The sequence below is a fragment of the Cygnus atratus genome, chromosome 6, assembly GCF_013377495.2.
Source record: "Cygnus atratus isolate AKBS03 ecotype Queensland, Australia chromosome 6, CAtr_DNAZoo_HiC_assembly, whole genome shotgun sequence".
NCBI lineage: Eukaryota > Metazoa > Chordata > Aves > Anseriformes > Anatidae > Cygnus > Cygnus atratus.
Genome location: NC_066367.1, coordinates 25,126,780 through 25,150,067, shown reverse-complemented (window position 1 = coordinate 25,150,067; position 23,288 = coordinate 25,126,780). Strand labels below are relative to the sequence as shown.

Genomic DNA, 23,288 nt, shown 5'->3' with positions numbered 1-23,288 from the left:
TTTTGAAGTCTTCAGGCTCTAGAAAAACGTTGTATTTTTGCTCTTTTCTTATGGTAGCAGGATATAACAGAACTAGGACAAACTAGCTTGCTCAAGAAGTGATGACAAAGACGTAGCATTACTTAAAGGTGCTCCTTTCTAAGTACTGGATAAACCACACACATCCATCCTATAAGCTACACATGCAGTTGTGGGGTTCACATTCCTTTTATTAAAGATCATTCGGAATAAGCTACAATGCACCGACTTTGCTGCTGGCAAATAATACGCTACTCTAAGACCTTATGCAATAAAAACTTTTTACCATGTTGTTATTAATTTATCCCAAATTTTATTATCTTTAGGATGCTCGTCTTAATGACTCCTTTGAAATTGCCAAAGCTGGCTGAGAGCCAGCCACAGTGACACTGAAATTAAAAGAAAAGATCCCCAAAAGCTGAAACACAAAGCGATACTCATCAAAAACTAAAGCAAAATGTCAGTGTGTTTTAGATGTTGACATTTTAAGTAAACCATGACCTTCTCCCTCTGAAAATTTCAATCTAATTGTTATATAGAACAGGTTCCCCATTAAAACTTCAAAAGATACAGTCATTAAAAACTCTAGAGAAAAATACCCAGCTCATCCAGCATAAGAATATCGCATTTAAAAACTTTTCATGCTTAAATAATATAATTTGGTGGGTCCTCCCACTACACCAGACTACGTACTGTTTTCTGAGGCTGTGCTTGCAGCAGCTGAATAATGATGCAGAGCCACAGAGAAAATAAACACCTGCATGTGCACCAGGAGAGGACAGTAGTTATGAAGAAGTGGGTAGGCAGTTGGCAAGGTGTCATGAAGGGTGTCACGAAGGCTGCAATTGCACAGAGGTCCCAATGTAAGGCTGTTCGCCAGGCATTAGCAAGATGAAATTTCAAGCGAGGGCATGCAACCTGACAACGAGCAGCAGAGCTCACCACTAAGCAAACAAGTGGAGAGAAACTACGAGTTAAGACACTTGGCCTTTCTCCTGCTGCTGTTGTGTCTCAAAACCAGCACTGAAGTCGCAAGACCTCTCTGAGCCCCAAATTCCCCACTAGAAGGTAAGGAAAAGCTTCTCAAGAATGTTTTTTTTTCTTTGGTAGGACAGAAATAGAAACACCACCTGTTTGTACCAGTGATGCAAGGATGACCAGCTTACCCTGCTGAGCACGTGCAAGCACATACACGCAGTGCAGTAGCACGAGTTCTTTCACTCTCATTTCAGGACATCTCTGCTGAGGCACAGTGAAACACGCAAGAGATTTTAACCAGGGGGCAGCAAGAAAGTGAGGCCGAGCTTTGCTAGGGACCTCACCAGGAGGGCAGAAGGGAAAAATCCATCCGTCCTACTCTTAGGACTAAGAGCAGAACGTCACCCCATGACTCATCCTAAAGCTCTATCAAGAGATTGGCACGATCCTACAAAAAAAGGGATGCGATTGACTTAGCTGTGGTCAGCATTGTCCGGGCAGACCGAAGCTGGAAGGCAGAATCTGCTCCCCCACTCTGTTCACCTTGAGGCGGGGGACTGACTTCTTAAATACCCACTCTTATTAGGAGTTCTGTAACAGAATGATGCCATAATTAAAGTATCATAGGATTGAGCAAGTTTGGATGTCTTTGATACGGTTACCAACCAGAGAAGATCACAAAGTGCTTCTGTGTGCTTTCCTTCACCTTCCTTGCCTCACTGAGAAAGGAAAAAAACTAAGTCTGTGTTTTGGAAACAGTGCAACAGGCTACAAGGAACCTCCCCACTGCACAACTCCAATATGTCCCAGACTTTTGCTAGCCTCACATTTGAGACACTTTTGACATTCTAGTCTTCTCTTTCAAAATTCATGTTCCTACGTCACTGAGGCTTATGCTCCTACAGAGGCTGTTTAATCCCATTACGGCCAGAACATCCTGAGGCAGCTGTGCAGCTCACACAGCTAGCATGTAAGGAAACTGTGGCCAGGATGGAGGAACAGCTGAAAATGGATTGATCAACGTGGAATGGATGTGAGGATGAAGCAACTGTAGGCAGAGATCAAAATTAAGCAAAGAGGAGAAGTGGGAAACGCAAGGAGGGAGGTCTAAAGAAATTAAGTTGGATCATACTAAGTTTGAACAGCACCATGAGCTAAAGCCCCAGCTACACTGTATTTGGTAGACACTAATCACTGGCTTACAGATCTGCTATCACGCCAGCACCCCGGTGAGCTAGCAATGCTGATCGAATGGGAACCCTACTAGACCATGCCACCAACATCAGCTTTTTTGCTCATGAAGTCTTACATTTACACAGCATTTTAGGCCTGAAGCACAGTACAATGAAAACATCTCTCCAACTACTTATAATTCAGTAGATACAGACTATTTAGAGAAAAAAGCTGGGGAAAATATCCCACAGCTTTTTTCTACTTGAACTGCAAGATTTGCTTTTTCAGTGAAATACCTCACACTTGAAGGCAGCATGGCTTGGTGAAAACTTCACTATCACAGGAATTATTCAAAATATCAAAGGAGGGGTGGCAGAAAAACAGACCAAAAGACATCACTTGGAGGCTATGCATCATGGAAATGAGGCTGTAAAGCCTAGGAGTCTAACTAGGATTGCTTGTGCTTTGAAAAACTGTTCGGCTGTATTTCTTGTTTACAGAGGATAAAAATGTCATAACAAGAATTAGAGATTGTCAACAGCAAGAACAGCTAAAGGAAGATTTATTTATTTGTTTGAACAAGACAGAAGCAGCACAAACAGATGCGCGAGGCCATCCTGAGACCCCAGCCTTGGAGGCAACAGGGGCTTTCAGTCTAGTCTCTGGCAGGAGATGCTCACCCCATGGAGTGCTGCACAGAAATGCCACCCCAACATAAGGCTCGGCTACGACCAGCGACGTGCTGCCTGTGGATACAAAATGTGTCATTCCCTGGAATTAAGGAAGTCTAGTTTTCTGCAAATCTGCATCTTGGGCTCTGTAATGACTCATAGCGTAAGAGACGTTTCCCATAGTTGGAACCACGCCTCAGGGGTCTGCCTTGGGTAGATTCTCTGGTGTCTAGACGAAAAAGCTCATCTGCAGTAATGCAGTTATTCTCGAGACCTCTAACAGTCTGTAAAGTTTGGCTGCTACTGGACAACAGGTTAAAAAAGAGAGGAGAAAAGAAGAGGAAAGGAAAAAAAACATGAAGAAACAGCTTCATCATATATGCTTGTTTCCTATGGAAACAAGGCTAAAACCCAACACATTACAAAATGAACATTCAGTTTAGTGCCAGCACAGAAGAAAACCCATTCGAGGTTCTGTTTCAGAGCATAAGATAACAGAGAAACTCAAGCAGCAGAAAGTATTTGTCCTTCACTGTCTCAAGCAGAAGTCTCTAATAATTGCACACATCCCTTTTTCATGTTGTATTGTATTATGGCAGCACAACAGGGAGGAAAGAAAGAAGAGAGCAGATGTCACTGGATTTTGAGCACACTGTTAGCACAGAGATAGCCCCTACACTGAAATGCTGCTAAAGAGCCAGACAAATTAATGACTTGTATTGGACTGATCTAACTGGATGGTCTAAGATTTTTTTTTTAATACTTTCCTGTAAACAAGTCACACAGCATGCTCCTCACTGATCTGGTTGCCATATATGAACAATCCACAGAACACAAAAGAAGAGTGTAAAAATAAAATATACGGAGATATGTATAGCCAAGCTTGCCAAGTGTTGTTGTTTGCCTGCACATACAGTTCTTGGAGTTAGGAAGGAACAGGAAAAGATCAAAATGTCTTTGCATTGCCAAGCATCCACTCTCTCCTCTGCAGAGTGACTCCTCCTTTGATGTCAAGATGAACCAGCATCATTTAAAGTCAACCAGACACATTCTAACCCAGAAGAAAGGAATTACTTCCCAAGCCCCTCCTATGTCACTTGCTCTTAGTATCATGTAAAGCTCTGAATCATCCAACACATGTAACTTACTTTTATGGAGGCAGCTTTGCAGAATAATTTATGTTCTTCAGCAACCACAACAAGCCATCTAAATTACCAACATGCAGTAAGATAATAACTTTACCAGGCAGATATCGAAGCTAACAAAGTCTCAAGCATCTTTTATGTGAGCTAAAAGAAAAGTCTGTTAGGTGAAACCAATGGCAGAATATAAAGTATTAAAAGATCCTGGGTCTAATGTTCAGAACAGAGACCACTATCTACTGCCTGTTGCCTCGGGGACCAACACAAGGCAGCTTTGCTTGGGGCTTCTTTACACTGCCAGAGAACAGACTCTGGATCTGCCACTAGACAGACAGGAATACCTTCAGCGTGGAATTGCTTTGCTACAGGGGAAAGCTTGTCCAAGAACAGCAGCCCTTCAGTGCTCTGCCTGGGTTGCAGAATCCTCTGAAAGAAGATATGGCCCTGAACAGTTTCCAACAAACCAAAAGAAAGGCTGCTCTTCGGTAAACTTAGCAGGGCAATCATGACTTCCATTTTGCTTGTGACTAGACAATGCCACATCATCCTATTTTCCAAGCTTCACCAAACACCACTGAGTTGCAAGAGTAACGTTTTCCACTGTAAAATGTTGTGATGCTTCACTACAGTCAGCCTGCCATCACAAATACTCCTACTTCTTTATTAAAGACTCCCATAGGCAGGAGAGGAACAATCCTCCACTTGTTGGTCAAAACAACACAGCTTTCTTGTTTCTTTTTGTAACTACAGATTCCTTCTTATTAGAGATTATGCTATACTCCAGAAAGAGTTGAATTCCACCTATCTAACAAGCAGGAGTTATCCAAGTTATTGTCTGAATATCCGATTTGATGACATTTCCTAGGGAAGTTGGACACCATTCTGATACACAAATGCTGCCCATTGATTATGCACGATTTTATTTTTGAATAGAAATAGTAATTCACATATGCACCCAAGTGTTCCTGAAGATTAAACTTTTCCTCAGCCAACCACATTGTCAAAAGACACAGACTTTGGCTATTCCTAATTTATTCCTTAATTTTACCAAAGGACTGTGCAGCTTTAACAGTTCAAGTTTTCAGGTACTCATACAAAACAAGGATCTGCACAAACCTCATTTCTTCACCCAGCAAAAGACAGGTTTTAAGAACAGTCCACCAACTCATCTGGTAACAGAGAAGTCACCCGTAAGCCAAGGATAATCTTTCCATTGCAGCCACTGAGAACTGATAACTCAGAGTATGGATGGATAGTCTGGGAGAGGAATATGACTGTTGTCCACTTAAAACATCCAGGTGTAGGAGAAAAGCAAGTGCTGCTTCTTAAGTGCATTTATCGTAACAAAAACAGTCTCCTTTTCCCCAAGGTGGTTTTGAGACAAGTGGCAGGTCCTTAGCCAGAGCCTGTTCTGAAACTCAAAGCCTGAGTTTCCATGTCATCCCCCAGGAAGGTGTCTTTCTATGGCAACTCTTACTCGCCAGCTCACGCTGCCCACGCCACCGACGAAGCAGGTTTTCCCCCAAGCACAGATGAAACAAACCAAGGTGCTAAGGCATTCAGTGGGAGAGGACCGACAAAGCCTCCATTCAGACCACGTGCTTCCCATCCTCTTTGGAGTGCTTGGAGCCCACCTGCTCACACTCGTGTGCAAACTCATACCTAAAGCCCAAACTGCAACGTCACATCTGCCATTCCTGATCTTCCCCACCTGATGTTAAACATGAGATTATTTCAGAGCACTTCTCATTCCCTCAGGAGGTCTGTGACATCATGAGGCAGTGAAGTCAAGTAAGTAATCACCAGCTGGGACTTCCTCTGTCCTCTTTGACATTAAGAGAGACCAGCGTGTTTGATAAGCACTTAGCCTCGGCTCAGGCAATTCAGAGAGCAGAATCAGACGTTCAGGCTCCTGGCACAGCCACTGATGGGAACTGGGTATCTCAGAAAGATGGCACCCTGGGTTCTCATGCCATAACAGGGATTCACCTACATCCCACTAATAGGAGATATTTGGTATACAAAAATGCTGTCCCTGATCACCTTTAATCAACGATTTAGAGTATTCAGCCAGGAAAATATATTATATGTCCTACTCAGTTAAAGAACACTGAAGTTTGCCATACCCACCTCCCAGGCTAGTACACTGCACTGTCAGGCTGGTCTGCACAGAGTCTGCCACCCCCTAAGTGCAGTCCAACAGCACGGGAGAAGAAAAGCAGAATATGACACCAGAGTCCCGTGGTTAAGACACTGTCCTGGAAGTGGGATATCTAGATGCAAGGTCTCATTCCTAAGAACAAAACATCTGAATAGTCTGGAGCTCAGTCTAGGCTCACCCAGCTCTCCTCTCTAGGGATGTGGTTATTGCAATATCACAGACTATTGAAAAATCAGGACTGAAGCACGCAGTTCTGGTGAATGATGGTAATAAACTAGCATGTGATGAGTCGTCTTCATTTTCTAAAGGCAGCTCTCTCTCCACTCTTCTGTATTGCTATGGATATTTACATTACTTAATGAGATGCCAAGATAAAAACACTGAAAAGCATTACTGAATACTATTTTCTCTTCTCTGCCCTGCTTCAATTTATATTTGTCTCATCATTTTGCCAGTACAAATCTTCTTATTTGATCATCTCTTTAAAACCTCCTGAAACAATTTTAGAAGCCTGACTCAACTGGATGTTGAATTTTGACAAGCTGTTGAGAGAAAGACTTAAGCTTAACAAGGGATCCAAAATGGTTGTCTCAAATACACTGATTTTGAAAAGAATTGGTCTGTAAAAAACAACCTAGATTTTCTTTAGACTTTTTAGTGTGTCTGTCCTATCTCAGAGACGGTTTCTCCCTTGTTAGTAGTAGCAGAAGCAAAGGGACAAACAGGGCTTGGTGTAAGCACTGACGATTTGCACCACATCTTGACACAGCTGCCAAGCAAAATCAATCTCTAAGAACAAGTGTGTCATTAAAAGCAGCTCATAGCTCTGAGATTAGCAACTGTATGTAAGGAGGCAGCATGGCTGAGCAACCACAAGAGCATAAAATCACCTAGAGCATCTGGTAGCGTACCAGTAGAGCTGTGTGGCTGAGTAGGATGGAAGCAGCATCTCCCTGTGTTGTCCTGATTGAGATACACAAGGAAGCTTCTGAAATACCATTTTTACAGAGCTTTAAGTTACCAATAGCCAAACAGACAAATCCAAGAATCCATATGCAAGTAAAATGGATATATTTTACTATTGTACATGCAAGGAGCAGGAAAACTGGAAAGGATATGACTTCAGCAAACGATAAGCTGCACACGCAGCGTGCATTTCGATGGACTGCTGGGAGTCGTCAGGGCATAGGAACTGCATGCAGAGTGATAAGAGCATCAAAAGAGGCTCTTACCATTAGCATTAAAGTAATTGGCTGTAGCACAGGGATGTGAACAGACGATAATGATGGCACTAGTTTGTTATATTCACTCATTGTTCTTCCTTCTCCTCCCGCAATTAGAGTGACTATACACATAATGCAATGCAAAACTATATTGACTGAATTTAGTCTACTAGCCTCAGCAGACAGTTTCTGTTTAGTATGTTGTCTTTCAACATGCAGCACAATGCAATATCAGAAGCTTAAGACAGATAAACAGCATGAGCTCATTACAAAGATTCATTACTGATTATGCCATCAGCATCAAGCTCTGGTTTCACCAAAATAAAACATTTTTTTTCTAGCAAGAGAAGTGTAGCTATTTCTGTAGCAGAGTCCTGTTGAAGTACCCTGCTTATAAACATGGTCAGAAGATGTCAGGCCTGCTTAAATCTGGGATTGGATCAAGTCACTCAGGTTTAGCTGGAAGGACATATTATTGTTATCTGGGACAGCTCCTGGGTTCTGTCAAGATGCAGAGGTGATGACAAAGTGGCTTGGCAACCATCTTGTCAGAGGCAACAACAACAACGACAGAAGAGCACGGCTTAGGAACAAGAGAACAAACACACACCATTTCCACCATTGTGACCTTTTCCTCACAAAGGGAGAGAAAGTGCTGTTATCAGGAAGATATTAGTAGGGACCTTGGAAAAAGAGCATTGCTTGGCTGGCTAGTGGAGATTGTCCTGTCCTCAGCTGGAGTATACAGCGGGGAATTCCTTAAAAACAGCATAACATCTGAGCACCCAGAAAAGAGTGAAGAAGGGTCTTTAGTTGAAGTCTTGCATTACAAAATAATTCTACAGTTCTAAACAAAGCAAATGCAAAATGCATTGACTTTGATCTGCAACCAAACAAAGCATCAAAACCTATAAATAACTGTGTGGTTTATAACTGTAGGACTGTCACCAATTCTCCGCGTGAGTGACAGACATGCCCTTCATCTGCTTTTACTGCAAAGAATCGTTATATAGGCAGTTTGCTGAAGCTACCATCAAAGTTAAAAACAAATGGAAGTGCTGGGAACACTTAAGGATAACAACATTCGTCAGTTAGGCTTTCATTGACCTTGCAGCAAGGACTAGAGCTGGTGCTTTTTCTGGATTTCAAAGGAAAGTGTAAGTACCCTTATATGTAAGAGCCACCTCACTGCACTACTGCATGTTTTCCACGCTGGCAGCTCAGAGGTCCCATTTACCACATTCCTCACCCTTACAAAATGACAGATTATTAGGAAATAAAAGCCAGTCATACATTGAAATTAAGAAAGCCAAAGGAATGACCTGCCCTAATTAGATCGTATGATCAGATCTATTTCAAAAGTGAAGGCTTTTTTTTTTTTTTCTTCCAGCTTGCCTGACTCACACATTCTTCAACAGCCTCTGTTTTGCAAGTCAAAACGCCGTGGGTAAGATTTATTCAGAATCGGTAATATTTAGCAAGGTGCTGTTTACTAGTTGTTCTCACCAGTAACACAAATAAGGGGAGCTACCAGCCACTAATAGCTGCAACACACAACTGAAGCCAGAGATAACTGAAGCCAGAGCACTCTCTTTCCAGATCCACCACTGACTGGAAGCATGAAAAAGTCCAAGTGCCAAGGCAGCATCATTAAGACAGCATCACTATGAGCTACCCAGTTTTGCTGCTTTAATACATTTCCACGTAGATTAACAGGGACAATGCTAGCTTGTCTTCCTGCTTGTCCCCCAAAAGCGGCATCTGTTTTTCCTTACTTTGTAAACAGAGGTTAAATTTTGCAACATGCACCCTCTCAGTTTACATATTAACCAGCAAGTACATAAATATGCCCCACCCAGGCTTAAAAGAAAAAGACATACTCCAAGCTTAAAAAAATCTGGTTTTGTTGTAGTGAAAGACACTCCAAATGCCTAATTTAAATAGCTAGGGGAACAACATAGTCAAATTTTGGGAAATGGGGACAACCTTTTTCTTCTCTATCACACTCAGTCATCACCTTCTTCATACATAAATATAGGTTTGCTTTAAACTCATCTCTGGTTCAGTCGCCAGTCTATTAGGTTCTTACCCACACTTCATGAATGCTCTGCTTTCTCCCTCTATCAATAAAGTCAGGGGCCAAGCTTTTAGGACCTCAGTATGAACAATTTACTTTCATTATTGCCATCAGTCTTCTGTATGAATTGTTATCTGCTAAAATGTAGCCTATACCCACAAGCAGCCATCAGAGGAGAAAAGAAACTTTCAGCAGCAACTAATCTAGGCTGAACAACTACAGGTGGCAAAGTTGAAAGCTTATTGCTCTCTAGGTAATTGCATCACATTCAACCACGCAAAATTGCGTACAGTAAAGAAAGGCAAGGCATCCTAATGCTGTTTCCTTCTCTCCTTTGAGTAGTTCCCTCCACCCTTTCTCTGGGAGAAAGGAAGGCATGTTATGATTACGGTGCACAAGCAGAGTAAATGGTAAGAGTTCCTTGGGTTGGCCAAGGGGGAAGAGAAAGGGAAATCACACACCCACCGTGGCCTTCTGCCCCCATCTAGTGGTGCCTGCTCCAGAAGTAAAACCCATCAAACCAAATATTTTGGCTCAAGCGGGACAGCTTCACAGGTCTGGGGACAGAGGCCCTCAGGATGGCAAACCTAGCAGACTTGTGCTCCGAGATGTGCCAGAGTCTGAGCTGGGTGAATGCGGAGGCCTTGTCCATCAGCCCGACGTTCTCAGCTTGGTTGGTGACTGCTGGATGTCCCTTGGCTGGATAGAGCACCACGTTAACCTCAGTGACAATTGCCTCCAAGCCTAACAGAAGCAGCAAAGGTACATATATTATTTCAGGTGTAACTGCTACCACCTGTAGGCTCCTCTGTTAAGATGAAACCGTTTACACTCAGTACTTATTAAATATGTCAATTTTTATTACAGATGTTTCCAATATACCTCATTCCTGAGGTACACAAAGAGCTATAAGACAAAAGGAGTACCATTTTCAACTTTTGCACAAAGAAAAAAATGGGAACAATTTTAACACAATAGCGTGACATTATACGTTAAGGGTTCAGAGAAATACCTCTACACCACCTACAGTACCTTCTCCTCAAGTTCTTCTAGACCGGACAAAAAATAAACAGATATAAGCATTGAGGGAACAAGCGATCCACACAGAAATCCCTCTGATAACTTCTAAAGAAGCTGCTGTGAAGGTATTTGATCACTAAAACAGAGACATTAACAGCAGTGTCTCTAGGGACACCACTCTGAGCTAACAGCACAACTGGGAGCCCCATCACAGTTCATGGAGTCACTGCATGAGACACAAAGAAATCAGCATACAAATAATTTCTGGATTTCAAAGGAAGCCCAGCTCTGCAAACATGGAAAGAGGACTCTGCAGTACAGCCAGCTGTCTGTAGACATTAACCAGCAATTCCATAAACTGGGGAAATAAACACGGCTTCCTATACATTTACGGTTTGGTTCTCTGAAGTTTAATGAGGCTGGCGATTCAAGATTTTTCTGCAGTTAGGATACATCCTCTTCTCCAAGGGTTCTCCAGAAATGACAGAGGTCAATCTCGCAGTGTTGTCATCTATCTGAATGGGCACTAATACCTGGCACGTCCTGTCCCCCACCTGCCTAAGTTCATGAAACTTCATCTGAAGCTGCTGCTGCATCTCTGTCATGTTTGGTTGAAACTGACTGGCAGGTTTGAAAATTATAGCAAGGAAGGAGGGAAGAGAGAAAGACTGTTTAAGCCTCATTTCCATTGCAAGCTAGACCAAAAATAGCACAAGATTATTCATATTAACATTATATACTTTAGATCACCTCCAGCTCTGTAAGCTGGGCCTGTGAATCCAAAGACCATCCCTTAAGAATGCCCTAGAAATCTGTTGTGTTGCATTGCTTTCAATATCTTGTTTCGTATATGCTAATTAGAATGGAGGCAATTAGAGCAAAATTAATTTACCCATCTGTATTTGTTGTTTGTGCTTCCCCCAAATGCTGAAGAAAATTGACAAATATTAAGTCAACATGTGAAAGAGCTATTTCTAGCTTGTCGTAAAAGGTGTGAAGAAATATATGGCATTTGACTGGTTTCTTCTGTACCCGTTGAAGTTACGGCTTTAAGGATCAAACTGTCAGAAAGGGTGACTGTCAGTGACCAGAAATGATAATTGTTTCAGGCAGCCCATGCCATGATGCTTAGATCGGTTTAATTAAGGCATATTGCCCAGACCAGCTGTAGATAAAAAAAAACCTCCAACTGTTTAATAAAACCAAACAATTTGGAACTTCAAAAAAATTAAAAGTTAAGAACCAGATGTGTGAAGTATTTATTGCAATTGTATTTCTGTGCCTGTAGGGATAGCCTGTTTGATGTGCCCTCTCTCACGAGATGGGAAGTCGGATGGATCAGCCACACGCTGCTCTGGAGAGGTGAAGGGTGGAAGGAGCAGGGTGAATGAGGAGCTCAGGAACCTCCAGGTCACCTCTCGCTTCCTGACAGAAAGCAGGCCTGCCTAACCTCTGCTCCAAATCTCTACTTCTTTCCTGGGACAAAATCAACAGAGATTCATCAGTGACTGCAACCGGTTGCAGTGACTGCAGCCTAGCCCTACAGATAAAAGCCAGAGGAAATGCTCGTTCCTGGGACAGCTCAGGTTCGAGGAGAGGCCTGCTGTATCACCACCAGTACAGATACACTTCCAGTTTTTCCCAGGATTTTGTTGTCTACATATTTAATAGGCATATCTCCTCTGCTAGACATTGAGTAGAAGCAGACCCAGGAAAAAACACATTACAAACCCTCACACAACGCATCTTTCCATTTGACAGCAAATCCTTTATAGCTGCACTAGCATATACAGTCACTTTTCTCTCTTCTGCTTGACCCCATATTAGGGAAACACAGTCTCGATGCAGTTTTCTTCTGAGATTGTCATATGAGACAGTGTCAAAAGCCAAACTACAAGATGCAGGGAGTTATTATTATTATCACTGTTATTATCATTTCTCTTACTGCTGTAGCAGAAGAGAAGTGTGACTGGTTAGATGCCATTTGTTCTCTGCAAAGCCACTCTGGCTGTTGTTCATATCCCCGTTATGTCCCAGCTGCTTGCACACTGTGCTATTAATTCTAGCAGATTTTTCCAGGAAGCGAGGTGAAGCTTGATGGATCTACAATTCCCCCACACTTCTCCCTGCATCCAGCCAACACACACACCCTTTTTTATTTTTTATTTTTATTATTTTGGAAAGACAGCATTAGTTCTGATACTTTCCATTCTTCTAGTACCTCAGTGACCTCGCAAATAGAACCAGCACAGTTAGGAGAGGGTTTCAGCTAGCACACTAAGCATCCTAGCAGCCTTCTCCTGATAGCAAATGGGTCTTCTAAGAAAATGGCCCCTACCAACACCGAGATGTGCAGTGCTTGCTGCACTGATTCTCAACCCGAGGACACGACAAATAGTTTTCTGGCAGTTTCATTGATCTCTTCTCTCATCACATGAGAGGGTCACCAAAGGTTTGAATGTAATACGGGGTCACGCAGTTGCTCCTGAAACAAAAACAACTCAAAAGTCAATAGCTTGGAATAAAAGCTTTGTTAACATCCCAATGGTGTGTACCTAGCTCTACCACTCTCATGAAAAGCAGTGCAAATTCCCTAGCATGGATGAAACTACATTACTATGAGTACATTTAAAACATTTTATTTCTGTGCAGAAGACACAAACCTCTCTGTAAAAGGCACTGCATGCTGTCACACAAGTGAGCACAAGCTAAGAGCCATGTTGATACAAACCATCATCATACTTCAAAATAAATATTTAACTGCTAGGAATCCCAGGTAAAAGCCAAGCCTAACAAATCTCAAAGCCAAACACATTTAAATTATTTATGTAGGTGGAATGCTTTTTCTTTTTACCGTGAGCAGAGACTCCCACAATTTTCTTAATACTTCCATTTAAAATGGATATTTATGCACTGTGACTAATGTCAAATATTTAAAAGAACAAAATAAAATTTCTCAAACTGATTGCAAGGAGGTATTTGCAGAAAATTCACACCAAATCCCGCTTTCACAAGGACAGCAATTTGCCAACTGTGATATTTAGGAACTGCTCCTCCTCCAGCAGAGGAAGTTTAAAAACATTTATCTCAAAAAGTTCATGAAGTTCAGCGCATCCATTCTAGAGTTTGCCCTAAGTAGTAGAATTAGGAAAAGATGCAAATACAAATCTGTTTTTTGAAGAGTTATTCTGGGTTCACCTCTAACAACTTGGGCTGGCAGCAACCTAGCTAGTTTCCCTGGAAACCAGAGATACCTAAAAAACAACCTGTGCATGAGAAAAAGTGCCTCGTGCGAGGTATTTGCACAAACGAGAAGCTGTTTTGAAAGACCTGTAAAAACTGATTGAAGAGGAGATTTAGGAATTTTACTAAATCTGATGTTGCTCTGGCTCTTAGGCACCCTTGCCTTGATGAGCTATGGAAAGACATAGAGAAAGCATAAGCCTGCAGTCAGCAGATTTAAACTCCTTCCATGGTTCCCGTGGAAGCAAGGGATTTTCTCAAGTTCACAGGCTGAAAAAAAAGATGGGAGGCCACTGCCCCGAGCCACTGCACTGGGCTGTTATTGCCTTCTCCCTGACTGTGTTTTAAAGAGTACATATTGGTGCGTGGTTCAGAATGGACGCTGTGCTCTGGTGCGAGTGCCTAAATGTACCTCTTCATTAGGTATTTAAATACAGAAAGCTCTGTAAGTGTCTTCACAGCATGCAATTGCTTGTCCGCATCAACCTGCAGCTTTCTTTGTACAAGGAGCCCAAGATGCCTAAATCTGGGCTTCTTATTCCACTCTGGGGAGCAAACAAATACTTAGGTACCCAAGCTGTTCATCAGATTTCATCTTGAGATATAAGGACCTTTCCACCATTCTTTTTTCCACCAGTATTTGGTGCCTAAAAATGCAACTGCACTAAAAATCTTCATTACAGGACAGATTCAGATATTTAATAGAGAGATTTCCATTAAGAATAGCTCTGTTATTCCAATATTTCCTTACTTATTTTACATATTTGGGGGTTAAAATATTCCTATCCATTGTCCTAAGAATCTTAGTAATTAAAATACCACAATCCACAACAAATACATTTGCCAGTTGCATCAGAAAGTCAACAAAATGAACTAGATACCATCCAAAGCCTGTAAGTTTTGTTGTGTAGACAGTACTTTGCTTCTGATTGAAATTGCTCCATTCATCTGAAAAAGGCCTTATTAAGTAGGTAGTTTTAGGTGAAGGTCCCACAGGTCAGCCTACTTTGGCACAGATTACTATAGAAAGGACAATTAAGGTATACTTACATCCATGTGCAACCATTAACAGACAGAGCCAAAAACAGGAGCTCTAAATTGGGAAATGGCACCTACGGCATTCAGCAGAGTTCCAAATTTCCATCTCCATTGCAGCGTATCACTCCTTCGGGAAAACTAATGAACCACAGAAATAGTAAAGGGTGGCAAATTTCAACAGGAAATATTCTGCTCTGTGGGGTAGCCCGATTTCCTACAAAGGCAATGGAAAGATTCCTAATGACTTCAGGAGAGGACTAGATCACATTTGCATAATGCATCAGTGTAAATCTGAAATAACTCCTCTGCTGTTTACTTCTTAAGCCCATGCAAGACGCATACTTGCTTGAGAGGGAAATCTATTGCACAGCATCTGCAATAAGTACTCTAACATCTGCCTGTATCCTATACAAAAACATTCAGACCAGACTCTACACACATAGAAAATCTGGTGTCTGAACCTTTTGATCAATATACCAGAAACTACTGATACCACAGACTTCCGCCAGTTTTAAGACCGATCTAGCTTAGTCTCTAATTATTTATTTCCTCATGTATCTTTCTTTCACTCTAACAAAGGTCACTAAGACATACAACGTTGATAAGTATCATTCAGAATTTCATTTTTGATACAGGAGATAGGAAGAAAAAAAATAACAGGCTCTTAATAATGCAGTTTCTACTAATTAGCTTGTTATCAACTTCTCCCACAAGGCCAATAGTGGACAAGCCATCCTACAAACCTGGGGGAATTACAGACACTTCCCTATCCCTCCACAGCCAGCAGTGAGGTGCTCTCAGGTGAAATTTAGCTCTTGATTTTGCCTTTGCACTACTGTTCCTTCTGACTGAGAGGCAGCGGTGTGGTGGTGGCGATACACAAATACCTGAGGGTGGAATGGCAAAGGGGTCCAAGTCACCAGCAACAAAGAAAATAAATTCAAATGATGTTCAGAAATTCTAGAGAAACCTGCCACCTCACTTCTTACCAGTCCATAGTGCTCCCGGATAACAAACATGGAAAATAAATTTGGAAAACAAAATGCAAACATGGAAAATAAAGTGAAATGAGGACAAGGAACTCGGTCAGTGTCATGGCCACAGCCAGAAGCGCCTCACACAAGTTCCCTCCTTGTTCTCCGCAAAGCAAGTCTAATGGGAGGAGGGTACATGGACTTCATGAAACGCTGATGACGTTTATCAAAACATCTTCTAGAAACTTCCAGACAGCAAAAGCTGGGTTACCAAACTTCATTTAATTTCTCTGGAAGAAAGTTAACACTACCTCAAGTATTAAATGAAGAGCACTGATATGAGACGGAAGCATTGCGCAGCATGCTCAGAATGAGTGTAGGCTTTGAAACTTCTTTCACAATGTGAAGATTAATTGAAGAAGGAAGTATTTAACAGAGCCAAAACACAAAAAAATTTGGAGTAGAAACAGCCAAGTCAAATGCAAAACAAAAGCAAACTTGACACACAGAGAAAGAAGCAAGAGATTACAAGAATATTTTTTGTTTACCTCGACATAAATATTTTTAAAAGCTACTTTATTTTTTAAACACTCAAACATTATTTCATATCTAAAAGGATTGCTCTTTAGACACACTTTCATGTTTCACGTGATTTGTAAAAGCTAAACAAGTTAATGAAAGGTAAACAGTTTTACCTGCAGCTTTCAAGCACATGTTCAGAGGCTCTCATTGAACCTCTGATATTATTTCATTAGTACGACGTAGCTGACTGAAAAATAGGTGTTTGATGCTGCAGCATTCTAACGGCCTTTTGCAAGCTGCCAACGTTTTAGATCCTTTAAAATTCATACTTTTCTAAGCAAAAAAGGACCGCTCCCACCACTGCCAACGCATCATAAGATAAAATGGACTCTTTTCCTAAGCGCAGCAGAACTCGATACTTTCACTAGTAGAAAAAAAGTTTTACAATTTCCCTCGTCTTGCAGATAGGAATGCCTGAGGAATGTTGCACTGAATGTAAGACAGACAGCAAGAGAACCAGTGTCTCCCATGTCCCCATCCACTGTAAGCCACAGTTCCTCTTTCCAGGCATTAAACCACAAGTATTTAAATAAAACCTCTGGTGTCATCCCTGTTCCAATGGACTCTACCCACCATCTAATGGTCAGAGAAACAAATCCAACAATGCAAAATTGTGGTGGCTGGAGGTATCAGGAAGACACACTGGGATGAGAAGGACAACCAGAGAAAATTGTCACTGCAAGTAGATAAGGGGATGTCTCAACCAAAAATATCTGGTTACAGGGAAGGAGTCAGAGCTACAGGAAGCAACAACAACAAAAAATAGCGATGGGCCACAGCAAAGGCACTCCCTTCTCCATGTATGCAGCAATACCTTGGCAAAGAGACAAGCTGGAAGAACCGACCATGCTCTTGGAGGGAGGGATGGTAAAAACAGCACAGAAATAAGGCAAAAAGTTAACTGAATCAAGAGCGCAAGTGGTGGCAACTCCGTCAAGAACACAACATGGGATCTGTCAGTGGAAATACAGGCAGTGGTCATCGGTTGCACCTGAAACGTGTTTGCCAGTCTCTGAAGCTCGCTTCACAGCAGCGGTGACCTGGCTCAGTGAAGGAGGCAGCTCAAGCAGCCGATCACCACAGTTCTGTAAAGAGCAAGACACCCAGAGCGGCCCAGGTTTTGCTGGGGTTATCCCAGGGATTAGCTGGCCCTTCGTCACCTCTGGGAGCTGCACCTTCACCAGGCACAGGGAGCTGAGGTCAGAACAAGCTGTTTCCTTTAGCCCGCTTCCAAGTGTCTTCTGCCGAAGAGAGAACTCACGCGTGGGCTGCTGTGACGGCCCCGTGCTTGGACCCAAACCACAGCGGGAATCTCCAGGGAGCACCACCCAAGAGGGCTGTGATACACTGCAGGGGCACGGGCACTCAGCCACCTAAGCAATGGCCTTTCTTTCCTAATTACACTTTTTTGCCAAGATGTAATTAGTTTGCCTGCTTTGTCTTGTGCTTGACAGACTGCTGATCTCCCCGTTACCGCCCTGCGTGCTGACCTGGCAGGAACCAGACCTTCCTGGCATGTAGGCATATATGGGTATTTTTATTCAAGGCTCTTATAGACTAGATAGGCTTCACTGAATCAGCAAAACTACTCATGTGATTTCCTACTTCTATAACTAATTTATATCTGGGTATAAAAATCCATATAGCCCTTCCTCCCACACCTACACAAAGGATTTCATTCCAGCTATGCGGGGAATAGAGACTGTAAGTGTATACTGTGAGCGTTATCCAAAATCCTCTGAAGTCAGTGAGCTATTAAGTGAAGCAGTCACTGCTACAGAACCTAAGTACTTACCTATTAACTACCTGAAATGAAACAAGTGCCTGAATGCAGGGTTGCTATATGCCCAGATTAACACCAGAATGAGCTGCTGCAACACATACAGTCAGAGCCAGCCAGAAAAAGTAATTTAGTCAGTTGAGAATTCGTATTTAAATATTTCCTCTAGGACAGCTCCTGAACCAAAGGAAATCCATCACCCTCTGCATTGTCTGGGGTCATGGGTCATGACCAGAGTTATAGAACTTCATATACTTCCATGACAAATCGGTCCAATAATGCTACGGGGCAAGAAGGGATTTCTACTGTGGACAAAGTCTCTCTGAGATGAGACACACTTGGAGCTCTCAGCTGCATGGACTTGCTCCAGCTAGAAAGCAGCCCTATCAACACTGCACTGTCCCAAAGGAGGGCTCACTTTTGCACTTACGTAGTAGGTGCATTTGGTGCCAGGGAAAGAAAAAAAAAAAAGTGCAGACATTCGAGCTTTAGAACAAAAATGAAGGGTTCTGTCTTTAGAAAAGCATTTACAAAGAGCTCAAAATTAACACTTGCTTTTTGTCAGCCTGCAAGGGGATATGGAGTTCAAATGTACTGAAGCTCCAGGGATGTATCTAAAGCCATTGATTTTCTTTCTGCATCTGCATTTTGCATGAGTGGTGCTGGTTTGCTGCAACTGCTAGGAAATTCCCTCTCTAAATTTGGTAGCTGACAGTATAAGCATCCCAGAGGCCCTTTACTTACTGGCCTCTCCCCACACATCTTGGGTTGCTGACTCTTTAGAGCTGCTCTAGTTTGACTCATTTGCCTCAGAAAGACCAAGCAGTGAAGTCTTACTCAGAGTCCACTTTAACCTCTGCCATGGACCGGCAGGCTTCTATAAAAAAAAGTGGGCAGATCAATAAAAGCAGGCACAGTGTAGAATTAGGTAAAAGTGCAGAATTAGGGGAAAAATAACTGCAAATAAAAGAGAACCATAATTCTAGCCTGTATAGAATCACAGATCTTCCTTGGAGGTGCCCCTCTAGAGGTTCTTCAGCTCACGATAGCAGGGAAAGCCCGAATCCTGCACTCCAAAGCCCTGGACAGGAGGATTGGTGTGTGATAGCTTCCCAGTTCAGAGAGCCCGAAATGGAGCAGATGTCTCAGATTTTCAAGGGGATTTCCTCTCACTATTTATCCTGTGCTACTGGAGACTGTCCCTGGGGTTGGGGCCAGAGGTATTTCAGGTATCCCCTCTCCATCACCTGCTGCCCACTCCCCCCTGCTGTGAACAGCTACTTTATGCTCCCAGCTCCAGGTGAGACCACCAACAGGCACATCCACAGGGACTGGCTTGCACAGCACCAAATCTGAAAAGCGCATTTATCTTCGCTACCTTGCCAGGTCTCGAGGTCACACTTCATTAATACGGATGTTAAAGCTGGGAACAAAATTGACACCGTGCCCAACCTTGCCTGCAAAACAAAGGCACTATACCCCAAACCAGCCTTTGCTGGAATTTCCACGCTGCAGGTGTGTGGCAATCTGGGGATGTTTGATTATCCCACACTTAGGGGTTTTAAAGCGTGTGGGAGCCAGCGTTGAACCCGGCTGCTACCAGTTCCTCCTGCAATCGCTCTGTTAGCGACATGCCTACAGAAAAGCAAGCCTGAACCTTCTGGACAGTTTAAAACATTTATCAAGCGGCTCGAGTGAAGCAGGGCTGGTGCGGGGAGTGTTCCCGGCAGTGCAGGGTGAGGAGGCACAGGTCTAGGGTTGTACTTTCGACTTCTCTGTGCTGGGCGCGATTGCAGGAGCTGTCCCGATTGCTGCGTGCAGATAAGTTTGGAAAGCTTCACTCTTCCGGGCCCCTCGCCTCTCCTTAAAGGGGAATCCCAGCTCTTTTACTCTAAACCTTCCCACCTGCTGGCAGGCTGCTCCTCACCACAGGGCACGCATTTCCTAGGATACATAATTTCCCAGATATTCCTGATAGTGGTAACTGCCTGCCTAGGATGCAGGTAGATCTCTCTCAGATCCCGGAGCTATACTCTGCGGATATACAGCATGATAGGAAATGGGAGTACAAATGCATGCGGTGTGACAGCTCCTACCCTAAGATGTAATGGGGTGGGACATAATCCGAGTAGGCTTTAGGGTCAGCCCCGTGAACGGCAGGCCCCTCTATGCTGGCGTCTGGCAGCTGACCCGCTCCCCCGGGCCAAGGCCTGAAGGCCTTGCCCCTGCTGCTGCTACTCCAGCCCTCACCAGGGCAGCATGGACACCGCAACCTTTGCTCCATGTTCATGTTTGTATCGAAACCCTGAAGCCCACGCTGCTGGGTACTGTTTGAGGTGGGGAAGGGAGAGGGACTTTTCCCAAAAAAATCATTTGAGCAGAGCGATGCAAGCCCGTAGTCTGCGTTAACTTTAGATTTCCAGTGGAAGAGCTGCTGGCAGCATGCCCAGATTCCTTGGCCTGCTGCCTGCCGAGTCCTCAGAGACTATTTTTATCATTATTTATTTATTACGTTTAACTATCTTGGGGCTGGACCGCAGACAGGCGGAATCTAAAAATGCAGACGCTCAACGGAAAGCTAGCTGGGAGGTAGGGGGTTGGTTAATTATAATATCTGGTCCTGTCCCACTGAGGAGCAAAAAAAAAAAGAAACTTCTAAGAGAGTTTGTGGCTTAACAGGCTTAAATTCTTGCAATTCTTTTAGGCACCACATTGCCTAGAAAGAAAAGGTGCTGGCTCACCTGGCAGGTACACGTGCCATTCCCATACAGTCTGGCAGACTGGGCAACAGCTTGTGAATTCAGAGAAAGGTCACAGACTAGCAGGAGCAAGAAAACGATGCCATGGAAGCTGACAACCCACCGCAGCAATACGGAGCAGGAGGCCACTTGTGAAGAGCGACTTGAAGCAGTAAGTGGTTCTCCACTGCCGACCATATCTGCCTGCTGGGACCCTCCCCAAGAAAGGCACTCTGCAGTGTCTTTGGCTGCCTGCGACCACCAAACCATCCCACATAGGCTGCTTGTCTGGCTTTTGCTGCTAGATACCTAGTGTTTTGCTACTGCCTTAGAGGTCTGCCTTAAAGACCCAAGGGTAATTCCTTTCAGTCCTTCCCAGCCTGAGCTGGAACCAAGCCAGAGAGACCATATATCCCATTATAAAGCCCAAACCACACTCTGCTATTCGGAGAATGCAAAGCCAGGCAAAGCCACAAACAAAACGGATTGTTCCAAAATGCATTTCCAGATGGATCGCGATGAATGAAACTCAGAACACCTACAAAGAGATTTCCATCTTCAAAAGGAATTTGTGATCTCCCTGAATACCAGGCCTGGGAACAGGAAACTAAGGCAAATGAGACTAATTCTTTCTACAACAGAAATACTTCACACTCAGACGAATGCTTTCCACCCACAGACCATAAAGCGTTTTTTTTTTTTAATAAAAGCGAGCACTACTCTGGTTTCACACAGAATAGCAGAAGCAAGGCATGTAAACCACTTGTCCAGGGTCAGGCAATACAATATGGTATTGTTAGCTCTTTGACCTTGTTTTTCTAGTGCTTACCTTGCCTTATTGTGCTGTCTGGACAATGTGTTGATAGACAACAGGCTTTCTATTCCAGCAGAGCCCTGTAAATCACAACTACCAATCTGCCCGCATCATGCCTGGATTTAACTGAATCAGGAGCTGGTGGCTGTTGCCAGCACAACACTGATGCAGGAAACCTCATCCTATTTGCACAGTACCAGCAGGAGCCTCGCAAGCATGACACAGCATACAGCCAGCACTGCCACGCAGAAAGCAGAGCTTCACTACTGCTGCAAGGGACAGCAGCTCTCCCCCAGGACACAGCGTGGGTCACAGCAGCCCATGTAGCTCACAGGACCAGCACACCCCCTTGGTTTCAGTGGGATTCCCCCTTGGTGGGACGTTTCCCTTGCTTTCAGTGGGATTTCTGGATGCAGGAGGGCTCACAAGTATTACGATGTCTTAACACACTCTAAACAAGTTGGGATGTGTGTGGAATCTGACAAATTCGAGGTCTCCCCCTTTTGCACACATAAGACAGCTATCTAGGCCTGAAACTTCAGGGTCTCCTTAGGCAGGGCTAAATCACAGCCCAAAACACCATGATGCTATCAGCATAAGATGTTAGCAGTACCTAACAGACTATATACATGAATCCTGCTAAATACAGCTTTTGTTTGTAGTCCAAGCCTCAGAGCCGATCAAACATTAAACACAAAATCTTCCTTTCTCCCATTTAGAGGAACACTTTAGCTAGCAAGGCCATTTCAGTGAGATGTGCACACATTTCAAAATGTAAACATAGCAGGGCAGGAAAACAAAAAGGAGTGTTTGACTGCTAATGAATCACCCTCACTGAAAGTTTCCTTTGGGGCATGCTGCCATCTGAGTCACTTAGCTCAGCATGCTTTTTAGGTAGGCTTTTCTCCTGGCTTCATTCACCTGACTTACATCTCTCCAGCTTATAGGGATATACATCTCTACCCGACATGCTCTTGTAATGCTATATATAGTCAGCCAGGCAATGGATGAATGTACAGCTATATTTTAGGCTTACTGCAATCACAGTGACAACAGCTTCCTCTAAAACAGCATTTTTCTTTCAAGAGTAACCTTGAGACAGTCAGAACGGGGCTTGTATACCACTCCTCATCTTCATAAGAACTTCACTAAACATTAACTAGTTGCTCCTCATATCGCTTGTGGTATGGTCTCTACAAACATGCATTAATTTCCTCATCGGTTTAACAAAGATGATATCGATACATTGAGTTGCTAGAGATGAGAGATTCAAAACATCTCTCAGGCATGACTTGGGCCCCGCAGGCTGTCAGCCCTGTGATTTGGACAGTTGGTTAACAGCAGATGTGCCAGCTGCTTTCTCCTCTTTTACTCCAATGAGGTCCAGCTCAGGGCACATTTGTTGGATGCATTAAACCAGAAATAAGCCCTTCAAGAGCTGTGCTCTGGCCTGTTTCACCCACACTGAACTCACACACAATTTCACCCCCACAAGCACTAATCAGCTTGCTACTTGTCCTGCCTTCCCCTGCACTATTTACAAGTGTCCTCCTTTCCTTCCCCTTCCCCAGGTAATTTCAAATCCTGTCAGTTCCCAGCTTTGGGCATCCACATGCCACAAAGATAACTGTGTTGCCACAACAAATGCTTCTTTTG

At 43.3% G+C, this 23,288-nt stretch overlaps 1 protein-coding gene across 1 annotated transcript in view; it reads right to left on the bottom strand.

The window, feature by feature from the left end:
* ADCY5 (adenylate cyclase 5) overlaps positions 1-23,288 on the bottom strand; it is a 216,634-nt gene that overhangs the window by 174,553 nt on the left and 18,793 nt on the right. The window lies entirely within an intron of this gene.